Source organism: Malania oleifera, chromosome 13, assembly GCF_029873635.1.
Source record: "Malania oleifera isolate guangnan ecotype guangnan chromosome 13, ASM2987363v1, whole genome shotgun sequence".
Classification (NCBI taxonomy): Eukaryota; Viridiplantae; Streptophyta; class Magnoliopsida; order Santalales; family Ximeniaceae; genus Malania; species Malania oleifera.
In genome coordinates, this window is record NC_080429.1 from 79,810,413 (window position 1) to 79,831,423 (window position 21,011).

The 21,011-nt window shown below is 31.8% G+C and overlaps 1 pseudogene; it reads right to left on the bottom strand.

The window, feature by feature from the left end:
• Positions 1 to 1,603: 1,603 nt before the first annotated feature.
• Positions 1,604 to 13,160, bottom strand: LOC131145932 (probable disease resistance protein At4g14610; annotated as a pseudogene).
• Between the last annotated feature and the right edge of the window lie 7,851 nt (positions 13,161 to 21,011).

A 21,011-nucleotide genomic window follows, 5' to 3' on the forward strand; every position in this document is an offset into this window, starting at 1 on the left:
TGAATTGAGAAAAAACACTTTAATACCTAAGGGTGTCCTTCGGCCAAAAAGCTCCTCGCTTTGGGAGGGTAGGGGGAGCGTCATCACAATGTAGGCAGCCTTACCCTACTTTTATATAGAGAGGTTGTTTCCTTGGACTCAAAACCATGACCAACCAGAGCAACATTACCATTGATTCAAGGCTTATTTATATAAAAAAAAACGAAGGTGATATTTGAAATTGCAACAACTATTGTGGAATCAAACTTTATGTGTTATATAATGAAATCGTGGGAAAGGATTACTGAACAAAGATTGAGGGTAGAAATGAGAATCTTAGAAAATCAATTTGGTATTATGCCTAGGAGGTCGACTATAGAAGTTATATATCTTTTAAACAAGTTTAATGGAAAAGTTTAAGGAAAAGAAGAGGAACTTGCATATGGTTTTTATTAGCCTAGAAAAAGCCAATGATTGGGTATATGAGGAAGTTTTATGGTGTGTTTAAGAAAAAAAAAAAGAGTATGCAGTAGGCATATGGATGTCATTAAGGATATGTATGCTAGAAAAATGACTAGTGTTAAGACTAAGGTTGAGAGTTTAGTGAATTTCCAATCATAATAGGCGCATATCAAGGATCTGCTTTGAGCCCTTATTTTTTCTCTTAGTGATTGATGAATTTACTAGGAGCATCCAAAATGACGTCCTATGGTATATGTTGTTTGCAAATGATATTGTTTGATGAAACTAGGGATGAAGTAGAACCTAAGTTAGAAATACAAGAGAAGCTTTAGAATCTAGAGGTTTTAAGATAAATAGAAATAAGACAGAATATATAAAATATAATTTGAGTCATGGTAGGAGGAATATTGAATAAAAAATAAACTTGATGGTTAAGAAATTAATAGCACCAGTAGATTTCAATACCTTGAATCTATTGTGCAAGTTGAAGGAGAAATTGAAGAAGATGCAATACATCAAGTTAAAGCAGGTTGGATAAAATGGCGAAGTGCTTTGGCATGTTGTGCGATCGTAGGATACCCTTAAAATTAAAAGAAAAATTTTATTGGACCCTATGAGACACCACCTATGCTATATGGAGAAAGTTGGGTAAGTAAGAAACAACATATTTAAAATATAGAAGTTGCTAAAAATGCTAACGTGGATGAGTGGTAAAACATTAAAAAATAAATCAAGGGATGAACATATTCGCAATAATTTAGGTACTATGACTATAGAGTGTAGAATGTAAGATAAGGAGAGGTGGCTTAGATGCTTTGGTCATTTGCAACACAGGCTACATAGTGCACTAGTGGAGGAGGGCTTAGTTACTGCTAGTAGTAGTAGAACTTAGAAGGGAAAAGGGTAGATCGAAAATAACTTGGAGTGAGATAGTGAGGAAGGTTTTAATAGTCCTTAAGTTGTTCGAGAAAAATACCCTCGATCTTGTGAATTGGTGGAAAAGGATTCATTTAGCCGACCCCATCTAGTGGGACTAAAGGCTTGGTTTGTTGTTATTGCTGTAGCAAGGAATTATATTAAGTCAAAAAGAAAACATGAGTATGACAGAAACATTTAGAACGCTGGATAAGATGAAATATAAATATTGAGAAACAACATATTATCATGGAGGTTTGGTAACTTGGCCAATATACATGTCCACAGGGGCAACAATGCAGCTCATTGAGATCAAATGGTACTGGAGGCAGTTGAGGCTGAGCAGTAATGGCATACAAGCAGGAAAACTGACTTTGCTTGAATTTTTGAGTGAGTAGTCTGCATTCCAAGGATCATCTTGAGCATTGGTGAAAAAGGATATAAATATTGCATTAGTAATTGAAAAATGAATACGAGGGTAGCCCATGCGGTGAAGTTGTGCCTGTAGAAATCGATATCGATGGGCATAAGCCAGGATGATTCAATAGCGTGAAGCTTGTCAATCTGAGTGAAAATACTTTCCCAATGTGATCATGAATAAGTGTTGACGTGCCAAACCACCTAGATGAATGACTCTTCTTAAATGATAACATTTATACACAGTGGCAACATCCTTATGAAATCTATGCTTTCGGAACCTGTAAACAAGACCATCTTGAGCAGACTGATTAGAAGTAGAGGTTTCTAGCAAATTACACAATTGTCACTCAATATCGAGGTTTATATTAGTGTTGTGAAAATGGCTATCTTGTAGACTAAAAGCAACATGCATTGTGATTTTCCAAATATGCTTGAGTGTAAGGCTCACTAGGAGGAAATTCTGAACAGGAAATGAGAGTGCAAAGGTCACTGCTGGCATTAAATTAGTCAACCACTGAACCCTAGTTAGCAAGAAGTCATTTGCCAAAGCTTTGGGTATGAGAATGAATTAGGGGGATGCTCCGAGTATGAGTAGCAGGTACTGCAAAACCTGTAACATTCCTAAATTGAGACCTAAAACATGGGAAACCAACATCTCTGAGACTAAACCCTGAGCAAATGAGTACAGAAGGATCTCTAGTGAAAAACCTAAGACCTGGATGCCAAATTTTACCATGCTAAATGAAATCCCAACCCTCACGAATACTTTTCCAACTCCTTGAAACAAAGGATGCTATAAGGATTATTCTGAGCATCATTAAGATGTCAACAGTATTTCTACCAAGTAAATATGGTGATAATGTATCATTAGGTGTCACAATTCTACAAGCCTTCCTGCCTAACAAAGCTTTATTAAATATTATAAAATCTGGAAACCCCATGCCACCAGCATGTGTTTGAGAAGTGAGCAGAGACAAATGATGCCAAGGGATTTTGTGAATGCTAACAGACTCACCCCACAAGAAGCAGTTACAAATGGCACCAGTAAGTATACAAACCAAGGTAGAAATCTTGTGAAATATAAATTGGTTGCCAAAGCTTGATATGTGTTGTTGGCCCACAACCTAACAGCTTAAGATTTTTGTACAGTGGTAATCTAACGTGGTCCCAGAGCTCGTTACCATGAGGTCGTGGGTTCTAGTTTCATTGCTCACATTTATTATGTGGTGTTTAAAAAATCATTTTATTCCCTGTAATGGGTGTTATTTATCATTTGTTTATCTCTCCATGTGTTGTCAGGCTGCACATGTGGGGAAGTGTGTTAAAGCTTGATACACATTGTTGGCCTAAAACCTAACAGCTTAAGTTTTTAGGTAAAGTGGTATCGAACACTGATAATGATTGTAAAGAAGATTGAATCATGATTTGTCTGACCAGATGTAGACATGGAGTTTACCTTTCAACCCTGCAGGCTGCAACTTTTGATGAAGTTGAAGAAGGAAAATCAAGGTTCCATCTTTTATTAATATGCCTGTTTGTAGATACCCCCCTTATAGTTGGCTTTTGAAATTTTAAAATTGCAACTGTCGCTGAAAAATTTGCTGACATGTGGAAAGATGTATTAGGACTGAAAAAATATTTTAAATTTCTGAAAATTGCCTTTGGCCAGCTAGAACTGCAAAAATTTTGAAGATATCAGTAAAAGTTGAATAACTAGCAAAAGTAAGCTTATAAAAAGGTAGATAGCATAACATGATGTGATTCGATGGAATTACATTCTGAATGTTTTTATTCGCTGACATTTTTGTGAGGACTTGGCTTTAGGGAAATGATTTTGCGAAGCGGGTTGATTGGTTGAAACTTTGGAACCGTCTCAGTGGTGAAGATTTTGGAATAAGCACTATAAATGTCTTATTTAAATCCTTGTGGAGATAACCAAATTGTAAAAAATTCGTAACCATATGTTGGATAAAGTTGCCTGCAATTTGCTAGCAATGCTTGTCACAATGTTCCGGAGAAGGGTCCGAAATGGCGAGGGGTGATGATATTGAAGGTTTGATGGAGTTGCTACTAACCTGTTATTTTTCTTAGGTGCAGTTAGTTCACCTAATTACTGCTCATTGATTACTAGTCCTAAGGTCAAGGAACTAGTAGTCTCGATCCGCATTTACCAGAGTTGGGATCGAGAGTTTAGTTATGCGGGGAGAAGGTACTAGCACCACCTATACACCCGTTCTATGAATGGTACCTAATTAATGGTGAATTATCCTTAAATTGAATCTAATAGTAGTTAATTAACTAGTTAAAAAAAATATAAATATTAAAAATTTAAAAGAAAATGTGACATAAGGTGCAATTTAGGAATGTCTAATAAGTATCTGTGATTGGATTGCCTTAAACTCAGGTTTCAAGCCTTCTTGAACTTGAAGAACTGTTATTTGCTCCCTCTACTTCTACATCTCATGAACATCGACAGTTATAAGTTGCACAGTGTTAAGCTCCTCATGAATACGTATGATCTCTCCAAAATAATCTGTAATGCTCCTATCTCCCTTATGTAACTGAAAGTAGTCTTAGGATAAATCATACGTATGTGTAATGTTACTAGAGCATAAAAGCTTGGTGTCACGGACCCCCAAATTAGACTCAACTAAGGGGCCACACGGCACTCATCAAGGCTCTCCTCCAGTAGAGTCAGCAAATAATCACCCATTCAAGCCTGCAAACATGAGCATCACATAAGTCTTGGCAACCACTCATAATCATGAAATATTAATATAGACATCGATGGCATCAGGAAGGCAAGAGACATTCATGCTCAATGATAAATAAAGACTACTTATTGTATTTAACAAAGAGAACACTATACAAGCCATAACACAAGTAATTTGATATACATTTACAAATTCTTGGAGAATACATTTAAAACCATCTCTCTCCCCCATTTAACCCCTCATTACATTGTCACCCCCAAACACTTGGCATAATCCCAAATCTTCTTCCATGTAATTAGGTGCATGCACATCTGTGCAATTTGGGGCTCCATTGAATTCCACAAGAGGAAAACAACGAAGGCATCTTCTTGAGTCCCCACTTCTTTTTATCTTCTCATCAAGAGGAAAAGATTGGAGCAAGTGATCAGATTTTCCTAATCTTGCTAAATAAATATGAACAACCTTAGACCACTAAACATAATTCTTTCCATCCAACTTTTCAGTTGTTATTTGTGGCAGCGATGAAGGAAACATGTTTTTGAGATTTATAGGCTCCATCCCAATACTCATAAACCAACGGTCACACCATTGTCAAACAAGAACAATAAAAAATAATCGGGACAACCATAAACAAGGTGAAACACCGAAACAACCATGGATGAGGTGAACCACCTATGAACTAATATAATACTACCACAACCTCACAAATCAACTTATGAACATTGCCACTAGTCCAAGAAACTCCCAAAAAGCCTTAATGAACACTGAACAAAGACTTATAGATTACCACAAGTGCATGGTAAAAAAAGGTTGGATCTTTAAGCAAAAAGCATGCCTAATAGCTTGATAATATGGTCTAAGGAATCCAAGCGTGTTGGAGAAAAAAATCAGAAAAAAGTTGGCAAGAATCACTCTCAAGCAACGGGGTGTGGGGGTATGTGGGGAAGCTTTCAACAATAGGTGTTTTTTGTAAGGTTATAGTTCAGAGGGTTTTGTTTTTTGCTATATGATGTGAAATAATGAAAGGTTGTGGTGGTTCTGAGAAGGGCAGCAATGGGAGGGTGTTTTCTAGCAGTGACTGAGTGTGGATTGGTGATACGGTTTCGGTTGGATCATGCTTTAATACCATGTTGAGATTTTTGATTAAATGAATGACTTGACTTGAAGATAGGTCTCTCCTTCTATTTATAATACAAATCAAATACATTCTATCGATCATAATACCCTTACTAACTCTCACTAATTAACTTAACATTAACACTAACACTTACACAATAATAATATTAAAAGACTAAGATAACCATTAATAGGGACAATAATGCAACATTAAAGGGAAAACTAAAGAAAAAAAAAATTAATAAATTAAAAAAAGAGAAGGCAAAACTCAACTGGGGATCTCATGATATGTTTTACCCCAAAATTTTAAGTAAACAAATAATATAAAACAACATCAAATAAAGAAATAAAATTAGTAATTAAATAAAAAGGTAAAAATCTCAAATATTTTGCTTCCTTTCCACATGGCATATAGTATTTTATGTCCTACAATTGTCAGCTTAGTTTTCACTAGGTACTATCACCATGGTTTCATAATGGAAAAGAACACATATGGAGATCTAATATTTTGATTCCTTTCCACGCAGCGTACTGTATTTTATGTTCGCCAATTGTCAGTTTAGTTTTCATGAGGCACTGTCATCATAATTGAAAAGAACACATATGAAGATCACAAAGGGCTAAGAAGGCAAGCTTAATTTAGAAATACGTAACCATTTGCATTTAATTTTAATTATAAAATAGCTAGGCTCCATTTGTGTAAAAAATTTTGCTTGAGAAACATATTTTTCTTTTTCTTTCCTCATGTTTTCCACGTACCAAACAGGACCTTAAGAAACATATTTAAAGGGAAGCAAATAAATTAATTAAATAGCTATTAATACATTTTTTATTATCCAGGAAAATAGCAAAAACAAAAATCTGACCTAATTTGTGAGTGATTGCCTGAGCTAGTAGAGAGGCTTGAAAGGAAGAATCAGTTAATTAGCAAGATAAATGAACTTGAGAAGAATGCTTTAATTTTCAATGTGCAAGAATTGAAATTTAAATAAAGATGATGAGGAATCAGACGTGTGCGTTGGAGTTCTCACACACATGGAATTGAAGTAAAGAATTATGATTTATGAAATTCTTTGCTTGCCTTGAAACAAATAATTTAATAAATAAAGGTTATTAAGGGGATGAGAGAAAAATAAATTAGTGATTCAAGGAAGGAATAATGCAGATATTTCGGATTAAGGAACTTCTTTTTTCTTTTCTAAATCTTCCATGCCATTTGAAAGATCAAATCAAAGATGGATGGGGGCAGCTACCTTCATTCACTTGATTCGGGGAATTGAATTTACATATAGGCCAAGAAAAGTGCATCGATATCTTGAGAACTCATATATCATAATAATGTTATGTTTGGTATTTGGAAAATTCTATGTAAAGAAAATGAAATAAAAAAATCTAATTTTTGATGTTTGGTTATCAAAAATGGGTGAAAAAGAAAAGAAAATATATTATAAATTAATTAATAAAAAATTTAATTTTACACATTATTAGCGTTTGATTTTTAATGTTGAATTATCCTAGACTGAAAATTTTTCCCCATTGCAAAATTTGAAAATATTCGTTCCATGCCTACTCTATGTTAAGGATTCATAAAAAAATTTGCATTGTCATTTGTTTATAGAGACAACCATCTTCTTTTGTTCCTATCAAATTATTGTATTATGATCATTTTATTCCTAGGAATAGACATTTTTGAACCAAATGTAACCTCAGATAATCCATTTCATCATATTCTAGAATACCCTTGGTTTATTTTGGTGGATATAGATAGGCAGGATTCTTTACTGGAGCAACTAGTGGATTGTTACTGATGAGGAATTTTTGAATTATCTTACCCCGGAGCTGAGAATTCAGACCTTAAATTTGGATAAAATGCAAATCAAAACTGCAGTCAATTTCATCCAAATTCATACAAATACCAAACTAATGCATGAAATTCATGCTCCCAAATGCAGCCTTAAACACTGGAATATTGGCCTAGCTAGGGAATTACACTGCATGATGTTGGAAGCACCCTAGAAGATTTTAGTTTGAAGTTTATGCATACAAACATGAATATTAGACTAGCATATTGAACTTACACTGTTGGAAGTACACAGATATTAATATACAGTTGTTCGCAATGTTTTTAAGGGTAAGAATTTCTTTCTGTGTCATTTAATTTAGTTTTTTTTTTTTTTTCCTTTATAAGTTTGGATTTCCCTCAATCCCAGAAATTCCTATTTCCCCTCATAATTGCTTACAACAACAATAATACTAATAAAATGGTTTATTTTTTTAAAAAAAATTATTGCAAATAAATGAGAATGTTGCAATTTAGAGATATGTAAAGTATTTTGTAGATGTAAGATGTATTTTTGTCATCTCAAATGTATTTCTCTGAAAAAAAAAATGTTATTATAAGCCTAAGAAAAATCTTATTAACCGAATCAACCAAAATTCATTGAACAGGTTAAATCAGTTAACCGATTTTAACTGATTTAATATTTTAATATATAAAATATTTATACAAAATTTTAATATATATAAAATATATATAATTGCAACTATCCTATTAAAACTAATCTATTCGTGGGAATAAGCCATAATCTTACTACTCGAACCAAAATTCTATATTTTGAGTTCTATGATTTTTGTAAGATGGAAGAAGAAGATTTTTTGAGTTACCAAATAAAAAAAAAAAAAATCCCTTGAAGCCATTCAACCATTATTGAATTATTATTATTATTTTGTACATGTGATTTGATCATATATATGTACCTATTTTAAATTTATTATGTCTACAATTTACAATTTTATTATAAAACTGTATTTGATACAATTTATGAAATTTTAGCATAGAAAACTAATTGGGAATCAAGTTCACAGCATGAATATTAGCCGTGAATATTGACCCAATTAGCATATTAAACTATATAATATTGAAAGTGTGCTAGAAAATATGGTATAAACATGGATGTTACACTAATTTTAATGCACATTTTATGTATGCTTAATTAACCATTAATATATACTTAAACCAAGTGACAGATAGAACTAGTGGAGAGGACACTAATTCTCTTATTTACAAATAAACAATGCCATGAGATTTTCCCTGACCCTATGTTTGGAGAGGTCATGAATTTGTACTTATATTGAATTTGGATAAAATATAATACGAAATTGCAACGAAATATTTTCAATTTCATTCAAATCCAAATTCAAGGTCTGATATTCATACTTCCAAATGCAGCGTGAATATAAATATTTTTCTTAGAGATGATTTTCCACATTCTTATTGCATGAATTAACTAATTCTCTTACTGAGCATTCCCTTGCTTGCCATTCAAAATAACCTGCATAAAAAAGAAATACCCGAGTTATTTTCATGGTATCAGCAAGAGTTGCTAGTTTTTTATGCTCACAACTTCTATCTACTTTATTGAAACTTTTTCATAGTAAAGTCTTACTAATCTTGTAGAAACGGCCATTGAAAACAGTACTTCTATAGAATTATAAAAAAGTATTGCAAATTTGTTGACAAAGTCCTAGAGGGCTTACAATTGTTGAAAATAATTCTCTTCCAAAAAAAATTATCTAAATTTTCAGTTTTACAACATTTATTTGAAAAAATGAATGACAATAAAAAAAATTGTATGAAAATAAAATCCTTTTTTTTTTTTTACAGCTCGAAAGATGCAATAGCTAAAACAAGTTGAAGCCAGCATTGAATTTATTTATTTATTTATTTATTCAAACTATCTATTTCCTTGGATTATGTAAAACTATTCCCTTCAAAATTAAATATTTACTTTTAATAACATCAACAAGAAGAAAATTAAATATTTAATTTTTTTAGTGAATACAAATTCTATTATGTTAAAACCCCAAATCTAAATACATCAGGAATTTTTTTATAATAAGACCCTGATCATAAACTAATCACAATTACCGCATCCACTTATATACAAGTTTGATCTTGGGAAGAATCTTATAAACTTGTTGAGGAAGTATCGAGCGCAAAAATATGAAACCACTAAAAGAAATTAGAACACAGAGCAAAATTTCATTGATCTCCAATCGACCAAAAAGATGGCACATATGTATTAGAAAACTTAAAGAGCAAACAATGCTTTTTAAAAAAATTATGTTTTGGGTTGAAAAAAAAAACAGATAAATTGCTTCTTTAAGAAAAGAATCAAAAACTTTTAAATTTTTGAAAACATTTTTTTATTATTTTCTAAAATTATTGTTATTTCTTAATTTGGAACCATAGAATTTGGATTATGTGGATTGTAATAATATATAGTATAAAATTATATTAAACTTCTATTAAGTCCACATAAATCCAAATTCAAACCTCAAAATCAAAATCTCATACACCACCTTATATAATTTTTGAAAAACAAAAGTTGTCCTTTTTGTAATTATTTTGAAGCCTAAAAATAAATATGAAAAGTTACTTTGCACAACTAAGCAAAGACTATTTTTTTTTTTTTTATCATTTTAATGAGTCTTGGAGAACTAAAATGCAAGATAAAATTTTTCTAATTATTTGAAACTAAAAATAGAAAATGGAAATCTTTTTCATAGTTAAACTAGGCCTAAGGAAACAAACAGTCCAATATTTTTTGAAAAACATTCAAGTTCATGATACCAGATGTGGCATTCATAAGTGGAGTGCATTAGTCCTTAACGAGAATATTGACCACAAGGGGAAAAAAAAGGTGAAGCGAAATATATGAAATAGTGATATATGTGAAAAATGGTAAATAAATTTGTATCATGTATGCTAACTAAAATAACAAATGTTCCAATATAAGTCATGGTATAGTGTAGTATATTATTATCTACTGTTATATCAATCATTGTAATGAGTTAAGTTTTGAATGTCTTACGGTTCTTTATAATGTTCCAAGTTGAGTATCCAAAGCGAACCAAGGCCCTCAAAAGCCATTTGATATTGAGACTGCATCAAAGATGGAATTGTCATATTTAAATCATATTAATTATTATGAAAACAATGTTCATCAATTGATATATTTTAAATCTAATTCATAATATATTACGACAGTTAAATTTATAAATTAATGATTTCCACTAAGCCCACCTTAGTAGGGTTATAAGTGATATTTTTACATAATAATTTTTAATTTGGGAACAATGTTCAATTTTTGGAAACATATAATTCAATAAATTATTATTTATAGTATTAAGAATTTGTACATTGAAGTTTAATAAATTATATAGCTGGATTTTATAGACATTTACATGTATTAATTTGTAAGAATTGTAAATTTTATTAATAGTTTTAAATAATTCTCTTTTCTAATAACTTTTAATAATAATAATAACATGTATCAGATTGAAAAGGCGTTTGTGGGCCCACTCCCTAGCATCCAATTGGCTTCTTTCTGCCCAAATTCTTCTAACAGCTGGAGGAGTAGGAGGCGGAACACTATCATTTTTATGCGCAGAAGCAGAAATAGAAATAGAAATAGAAATAGGGAAGCTCTTCAGGTTTGGGCATTCAACTATGCGTATCATGTGCAAAGAATCACGGACCATGCTCCCCTTACTGCCATATATTAACCCCTGCAACTCCGGCAGATTTACCAACCACAATTCTTGTAATTTTGGGAACATGAACATGGAATTCTCGCTCCTTTCCTGATCTACCCCCTCTTCTTCTTCTTCGCCTCCGTCTGCCACTGCAATGATATTCTCAATGTTTTTGCAGGCAGACACAACCACAATCTCAAGGTTTTGGAGGCGGTTCTGTGCAAACCCAAGAGGAAATATATACTCTAGGTTAGGACAATTCCAAATGGCCAGGAGCTTAAGATTGGAAAAGCTTCCGCTCCATACTGGCAGCGGCGGTTGTCCTAGTCCTCCCCTTCCAACTGCTCCCTCCTGAAGCTTTAAGAGCGCTTTGAGATTTTTCAAATCACGAAGCAACAAGGTCTCCAGCTTCGGTCTCCAGCCGCGGTAAAAATAAAGGAACAATATTAGAATCGGTGGCAGTAGTGCAACAATTCTCTGCCCACAAGTAATGCTTCCCTTGGTAGGACTCAATTTTGCATCTCGCTAAATCCTCAACGTTCTTCAAAGAAGACCAAAAATCTGACAAACTGCAGAAATCATTGCATCTCCTTAAAATCAACTCCTGGACATTTGAAGGGAGTATGAGGGATAATTCGCCTCCGGAAGAAGTAGTGCTTTAACTTTTTCCAATCCTCAGATTTGATGTAATTGTTAAATTTGAGAGAGTCAGCAACCCAGAGTTTGATGCTTTGTAACTTTGTCAAGACAGAGAGTTGCTCCACCTGCACATGCTCACCTCCAACTCCAATGCACTGCAATGACCTTAGCCTGGAGAGGACCCCCCCCCCCCCCCCCCCCCCCCCCCCCCCCCGCCACCCCCACCCTCACTTCCACTTTGAGTTTGAGGAAACATCCATTCCACGGACATACTAAACAAATCTAGGAATTTGAGGTCGTCTAATTCTTCAATGCCCATCAGAGCTCCACATTCTTCACTTCCCCGAAGATCAAGTTCCCTTAATTTTTTTAGTTGTGTCAAAGAAGGAACATATTTTAAAATTGGGCAATTTATAAGCAATAGTGCTCTTAGATTCATCAGGCTTGAGAGGGAGTCCGGAACATGCTCAATAGCTGTTCTAGACAAGTCTAAAACGGTCAAACTTTCCATACCTGCAATATAAGTTTATTCAATATACAGTGACCCCGATCATACTCCTGCTGCCTTGTACCCATTTCATCTATTAGCCCCTCGCAGATCCAATACCGTAACAATTCCACTCTTGGAATGTCGTGGTCTTCTGGAAATAAGGCACAATACAATAAACACTGCTGCATCTTTTCATTCTTCAATTGATCATAACTAAATCTTAAGTGCTTATATACACCCTTTACATCTTGATTGACATCCAGATCATGTTTTTGTAATTCATTTAAAGCATTTCTCCACTCATGAATGTCACCCACTCCTGTCATGCCTCTAGCTACTGTGATGATTGCAAGGGGCAAACCGGCACATTCTCTAGCAACAGATTTGGCAATTTCTTCCACTTTAGAATCAACAAAAACAGTGTGAGGCCCCAATTTTTCCTTGAATAGACTCCAAGCTTCTTCAATTCAAAGTGGCTCAACTTTGATAATTTTTTGGCACATTTGTTGACATACTTCTGAGGATCGAGAAGTTATGATCAACTTCCCCTTGCTATCTTCATTAATAGGAATTCCCACATCCTCTATAGAATAACTTTTCCATATATCATCTAAAATAAGGACAAATTTCTCTCTAGCATTCAATGCTTTTGACAACATAGCTGCCCTTATAATTTCATCTTCCTCTCCTTTAAAATCCGCACTCAATTTTAATGCAATCTTATTTTGCAAGATGCGAACACTTGATTCTTGAGATACGGTGACCCAAAAAACAGAGCCAAAGGGACTAGAATTTTCCAAGAGTCAATTGTGGATGTGTGTTACAATGGTTGTTTTGTCCACTCATCCCATTCCGTAAACTCCCACACTTCTAGTGTCATCTTTCATCAATATTTCCCAAATCTTTTCAAGGTTTCTCTTGGCTGTAGCTTCACCTATTAATAGTGTGGTTGGTAATGTAAGTCCTTTATCTAAACATGTGTTGATAACAACCCCATCAGGAAATACACGTTGCTTAAAAACTTCGTTTACTTCTTCAATCTTCTTCTCAACATTCTTTAAGAATTTTGATCAGAGAAACATCTCCTTTTTTTAGAATCTTGCTCTATTTGAGCCACTTCTTGTGTTTTTCCTTTCACAAGTTCCAACCAATTTTCAAGCTCCGCCTTGGCTCCTTTAAGAAATGGTGTTCAATGCTATTTTGTACTTGTTTTTTTATGTCCTTTTCACAGCTACTCAATGCATCCGTTTTCTCCTTAAGGTTTTGCAATTTTTTTTGAAGGATTTCATGATAGCACCAACATTCTCCAGTGCGGATGTATACACATTTCAGTAGCTTAACACTTTCCAATATGGGCAAATAAAACTCCATCTGCCCTCTGCATGTATAATTCTCAAATGGTGAGCGAGTTTTGTAATGATATTCTAGACGCTAAATTAAAGATAAAAACAGTTAAAAAAAAGGTTAAATAAACTAATAATAAGGCATAAAAAACCACAAATAAATTAGTTTTGCCCAAAAAATAAAAATAAAATCAATCATTATACAAAAATTCACTTGAGGCTTTTGAGAAATATAAAAGGCCAATATGTAGGTTCATGAAGTAACAATTACTCTGTGACTCTTGGTCTTTTAGTTTTTCAAAAACATTAAGACAACGTATTCATTGAATAAGCTAACCAAGCATTTGTTGAGAATTTCATTTGCTAGTTTGTCCACATTGAAAAATATATATTCTTTTATAGTTTTTTGCTTGAGAAACATGTGAAGAGAAGTAAATAAATTAAATAGTAAAAAAGTTGGCCTAATTTGCAAACCATTGCTTGAGCCAACAAGAGAGACTCAAGAGGAAGCTTGTTATTTTCAATTAATTAGTAAGAGAAACTTAGGAAAAAACGTTTAACTACGCAAGGGTTGAAATACAAATATAAATGATAAAAAGAGTAAGTAGGAATTGTCTTCCACATATAACTGTTGTAAGGAATTATCATTTATGAAATTCTTGGGAAAAATAAGAAAAAAAAAATTTACTTTCAATTATATTGCCACTCTATATCAAATATTATAAAAAATGAAAAGTTGTTCAAACATTATCAAAAACTAAGAAAAATTAAGGATCACTTAATCGTTGTTTTCCATTTTAGTTTTTTCAAAGAATTAAAAAAGCAATTTAACTAATGTTTTTATTTTCAACATTTGTATAAAATAAATAAATGACAAAAAAAATTTTCGCCCTATTTACTTGTAGAAATAGCTTTATACTTAATTTTTAGTTCCTAGAACAACTACAAAATTGTATAGGAAGGTTAAGTTAGAAAATGACGCATCAAATGAGTAAACAATTCTCAAGTTTAAATTGTAGGACCAACAAAGTAAGTCAAAAATAGGGTTTCAAACACCCAAAATGTGAAATATGCATGTTTAGGTCAAAAAACCAACTATCACCATCGGTTTCCCAAGTAAAATGACCCATTGTGAACCAATAGTTCCCTAATTTGAACTATAAAACCTAAAAAACAAGTCGCATTGATAATGAGAAAGATCTATATATTTCTAAACTAGAAAACAAAATCAGTGAGATGTCTCAAGATCAAGTAAAGCTGCCAGAAAAGGGTTAAAATACACAAGACTCTTAAATTTGTGATCTTAAGAGTAAAATTGAGGATCAAGTCAAAATCATCTACAACTTCACTAGAGGAAAGGAGAACTTTGATAAAATGATTGGCGCATAAAGAATTTCCTTGAATAAAGAAAGTATAAGATTCAATGGAGTTAAGAATATAAGGAAAAAAAACCTCTACATGGGGTACTTTGCAAAAACCTCCAAAGATTATACTAACACTTCCTCAAATGCCTACACACATACCACATATTTTCTATGTAAGGAGAAATGATACATTAAATTTGAATGTCCATTAAAAAGAAAGGGTGCAAAAATCAGATAAGTTTGGAGAATAAAAGAATCAACTCTTCTTAAAGGACCCAAGAAAGTATGGGTACCTAGATAAAAAGTCTAGTTTACAAACTAAGGACTCCAAAGATATTATGATTAGTCATTCACTTTTTAGAAATTAAGAAAGCTAAATCTATACTAAAATGAAAATGGATGCCTCCATAGCCTACAAGATTCAAGATAGCCAATTCAAATATAAGAAGAAAATTTCTCCTTGCTCAATATATGGAAAGCTACTTAATCCAATTTAAAACAAGGATAATGAACTAGTTAAAATGGAAAATCTTAAAGAAAAGTTTATGAGCTTATTGACGACTATAACATTGAAATATGCATGTCTAGGTAAAAAATTAACTATTGGTACTGAGTAAAATGACTCATAGGAACAAGTCTTGCAAAACAGGTCGCATAGGAACAAATAATGTACAAAACAAGCAAAAGTTTCCAAAGTTAATTATAAACCAATCAAATTTATTTATTGTTGAATTTTAGTTTTTTTATTTATAATTTTAGTTTCTTCATTATGTTACTTCTCATATTATTTTTTAGTTTTTTTTCCCTTTGCAAATATGCTGGAATAATTTAGTTAGAGTCATGGACGTTTTTTTGGATACATTACGACAATTATATTGTCTTCAAACAAGTATTACTAAAAATGAAAAATTATTTTAAGTACAATAATTTAAATTTTAAAAATTTAATATTAATTAACTATGCCGTAAAATCAAATTTTTTGTTCACTAATTTGTTATATATTTTATTTTATTTATCAAACTTCTTAATAAATAAACATGAAAAAATATATTCTTTTATATTCTTTTAAAAGAAATTATCGAAAAGAAACCTAAAGAAAAAACTAACTGAAGAAATAAATAAACAAAAAAAAAAAAAAGTTTCTCAATCAACTAATTGGTCATGTACCTAAAGAAACTCAATTAGGTTTCTCAATTTCTACTTTCCTCTCCTCAGATTTCTCAACAGTTAACCATGCAGAGGAAAAATTAAGCAAGAGCCAAAGCTGAATCGCTAGATTAAGATCTCCACATCAATGAGATCGCCATCATTAAAAAACGAAAAGATGGTGAGAAATAACCTCTGAGATGGAGAATTAAAACTTGTAATAAGCAATTAAAAAATCACATAATAATCAGACATGCAAATCATCAACTTAAACATGCATGCAAGGAACGACGCTCAATATATACGAAAAAATTTAAAAGTTTTTTTAAAAAAAATATTCACCTTCAATCAATATTTAATTGCGCTGTCAGTGGTTTCTGATTGAGAGCTTAAACGGAGCCGAGAACAATAATCTCAATATATAATAAGCGAAGCTGATCTTGCATGAAGAAGAAGATAGACGAAGAACAGAGGAAGGAGCTTTGTGAAGGAGGAAGAGGAGAAGGCCGAACTGTGGTCACCGACAGGCCCAAGCTCTTTCCTCTCCTCAGATTTCTCAATCAAGTAACTATTTACGTAAGTAAAGAAACTCAATTAGCTTTTTCAATTTCTACTTTCCTCACCTCAGATTTCTAACAGTTAACCACGCAGAGAAAAAATTAAGTAGGAGCCAAAGCTGAATCTCTAGATTAAGATCTCCACATCAATGAGATCACCATCATTAAAAAACAAAAGGATGGTGAGAAATAACCTGTGAGATGGAGAACTGAAACTTGTAATACAAAAAGAAATAGCAGCAATTAAGTACTTAAAAAGCCACATAATAATTAGACATGCAAATCATCAAATTAAACATGCTTGCATGGAACGAGGCTTTATACGAAAAAAAAAAACTTGAAAGATTTTTTTTTTAACAAAAATAAAAATTTACCTTCAATCAATATTTAGTCGCCCCGTGGATGGATTCTGATTGAGAGCTTATGGGGAGCCGAGAACATTAATCACAAGAAATAATAAGCGAGGCTGATCTTCTTTGAAGAAGAAAATCGACGAAGAACAGAGGAAGCAGCTTTGTGAAGGAGAAGGAGAAGGAGCTCTTTGGTCTCCGGTCCCATTTGTCATTATAATGTGAATTAATTGTGGCTGGCAGCTGGCTGCATCTAATAATTGAGGAGGCCAACTCCCATTCCCATTTGACAATGGGGATAAAAAGATTCTTTGTGCATCTAAAAATTTTCTTTTTAGGGTTTGGGATGGGGTAATTTGTTAATTAATCCCAAGTTCGAAAAAGAGTGCAAGTCTTAATTAATTGAATTCAAAAAGTGATCATAAGCTAATCAATTACCGTTAGTATGGGTGTTTGGACACTAATATAATTGTATTTTCAAGCCCAACTTTGATAATTGGTGCTAAATATTAATAAGTCATTAATCATAATGGCTGCAAAAGCCCTAAATTAATATTGAGTCAATCTAACTTGTTTAATAAAAATTATAATGACCGTAAAAGCTTGGTTTTTGAGTTAGATATTCTTTGACTCGTTTAATTAGTGGAATAGTTATTCCTTATAATAAGGAAAAAATATATAAAAAACACGAATATAGAGGAAATGAGTAAAAAATGTAGAAATGTAGTCAACTGATTTTTTAAAAGTTGATTTAGGCTTAAAAAAATTAAAAATAAAATTAAAAATTTGCACAAAATTCTATGCATGAAATATATATATATTGTGAATCGACTTTTGAAAAGTCGGTTTCTTGAACCTGCATGCATTCACACATGCACAACCAAATCTGCTGCCTACCTCCCCCCAAAAATTATGCACATTTACTTCAAATCAAGACTATATATATATATATATAGCAGGGAAATATTAAAAAAAAAAAAAAAGTTGTATGAATGCAAAAATATGAATTAAATTATAATAATTAATTAATTGAATTATTATTATTTTTTAATATAAAATTAGTTATTTTTTTATTTGAAAATTTGTAATAAATTAATTTTATTTTAATTTTTTATTAGTAGCTTTAAATTTATTTAAAAAATAAATAAACACATGTCAAATTTTATAATTATAAATTTTAGAATTTATAAATTAAAATTTTCCTATTTATTCAAAATCCGTAAGCGGCAATTGAGAATTCGTACGGGAAGTGATCGGCGATGATCAGCATTGGACGAGTGATGATCTGGGAAGTACCGATGCCGTGAAGATAGTAATCATATTTATATATTTTGTTGCCAAACTCGTAGGGTTTGGGGCACTGGTGCATGCTGCCTGTACGCTAGTGCATGCGATCGGGACCAAATATAATCTTGTTCTTGGTCCTCCCAAAACTCCCACCTCGCTCATCACCAGCACCGGCTCATTTCATGAACGCATGCAAGTTGTAACCAAATTTCAATTTGTTCTCTATTTATTTTTTTTTTAAAAATAATTTTATAAAATTATAAAATTACCATTCAATATTTAAAAGACAATTTATGTATTGGAGTTTGATTAAAAAAATAATTAATTTTGTATAAAAAATAATAACAACAATTAAATTTATTAATTATTAAAATTTAATTCATATTTTTTAAAAAATATTTAAAATATATGTTAAATAATTTTTTTTATGTAATTAGGATGTAAGATGTCCTTTTTTGTCTTAATATTCTCAAAAGTAAATTATTTCAAAGTTTTTTGTTATTGTGTTCATTTTTATATAATATTTTGAAATTTAAAATTAACTTACTTTTTTTAATTTATTTGAAAAATAAATAAAAAGTAGAAAATATTATTATATTAAATGACACTTAAAAATATATTTTTTATTTACAAATTTTATTTAAATCTTAAAATTTGACTGTACTATATATTTTATTATTATTTAAATTAAAAATAATATATATTTTATTATTTGATTTTGTTTGGGAGGGGGTTTTTAAAGTGGGATTTGATGGGGGGAAGTGTTAGTGTGTGTCAATGTGTGCAGGATCAAGAACCAACTTTGCAAAAGTCGGTTCTCAATGTATATATATATTTTTTCATGTATAGATTTTTGTGCAAATTTTTTATTTTATTTTTTATCTTTTTAAGCCAACTGAAGTTTGAAAAGTCGATTGAGTATATTTCTATATTTTTTTCCACTTCATTTATATTCATGTTTTTTGTTTTTTTTTTCTTAATATTTTCGTAAAAAAACTCAGCCAATCCCTCTCTCACATTTATTTCTTAAAATATCTAAAATAACTTTTTTATTTTTGAAATAGATGGCAGCTTTTTATTGGCTTGAATAATGAAACTTAGATAGTCATCTCCTCCATCCATCTTCCTTGATCTTAAGGATCAAGAGCGGACAAATGACTACTTTCTTTCAAGAGAAGCACAATTATACTTACATCAATCAATCCTATTACATTACTAATTTTAAATTAAAAAGGGTCAAGTCAATCTTCTCTTCATCATCATCTTCACAACATGGCTCCTTATTACTCTTTATTTTCATTTTTTTTCTATTTTTTTTTTTAAATAAAAAAAGGAACAAATTATTTTTTATTTTTTTGTTAAAATATCTAACATTTTACTACCCCACCCTCTCTTAAATATGCATCTCCAGAAGAACAAAGGGAACTTCACCTCCTAAGCCAAGGATGGGTTAACCGAAATATTAGGTGACTTGCAAAGGGGGAATGCGGTGAACATGGAGGATGACAATGTGTTGCATACTGGTCTTGAATTTAGTTGAGTAGGTAGCATATCTTGCGATCCTAGTTAATTAAATAAGCTCGATAAACTATTTTCTAATCTTATGAGTGATGCACGTGTGCCACTTTATCCGAACTATAAAAAGTTCTTAAAATTGGAGTTTTTTTTATATATAAAGTTGCTTCATTCAAGGACAATACATAATCAAACTCATAGTGCATTCAACATGAATTTGAGGCTAATTAAGGTGGCATTACCTGATGGTGAAATACTTCCAAAATCTTTTTATGAAACAAAGACATACATGCGTGATTTGGACTTCAGTTACACTCCAATATATCCATGTAGATATGATTGCGCACTTTTTTATGGTGAATTTGAAAATGCAATTGATTGGCCAGAATGTGGTGAATCTTGGTATAAAACTAATCACAAAAGGGTAAAAAGATTCCCTAAAAAATTTTGCGATATTATTCACTGATACCGAAGCTTCAAATATTATACATGTCCAAAAAAATTGATGCAAATATGAGATGACATAAAGAGAAACGTACATCTGTCAAAATGAAAACACCCTTAACCATCCAGTGGACTCGTAATCTTGGGTCGAGTTTGACAAAATGCATCCTTATTTTCCAGTGATCCTGACAACTTCAGACTTGACCTTACTTCCGATGATTTCAATTATTTTAGTAACATGAACAATCTGTGTAGCATGTGGCCAATTATGATGGTGTCATACAATTTATTGTCATGGTTGTAATAACCCCAAAAAAATGGTTATATGAAAATAGTGGGGTGATTTCAAAAATAAAAAAATAAAATAAAATAAAATAATAATAAATAAGAAAATAATAAAATAAAATAAATAATTAATTAATTTAAAAAATAATTAATTTTTATTTTTATTTATTAAATATTATATTATTATTATTTTATAATTTTATATATATATATATTATCACTTACCTGAGGCTTTAGGATTTGACTTGCAGAAAGGAGGCTGCATAGAGCCCCCCCCAGAATCTCTCGTCTCTCTCCTCATTCTTGCTCCCTCTTTCCTCATTTTCTCGACGGATACTCGTCCGATTGAAAATCAAAAAATACCGTTGGACTTCATTTTCCGCCGTCGTCATTTCTACCGGAGCGGATTGATTGTAGGAGTGACGTAGGCGTATCTTCTGGGGTAAG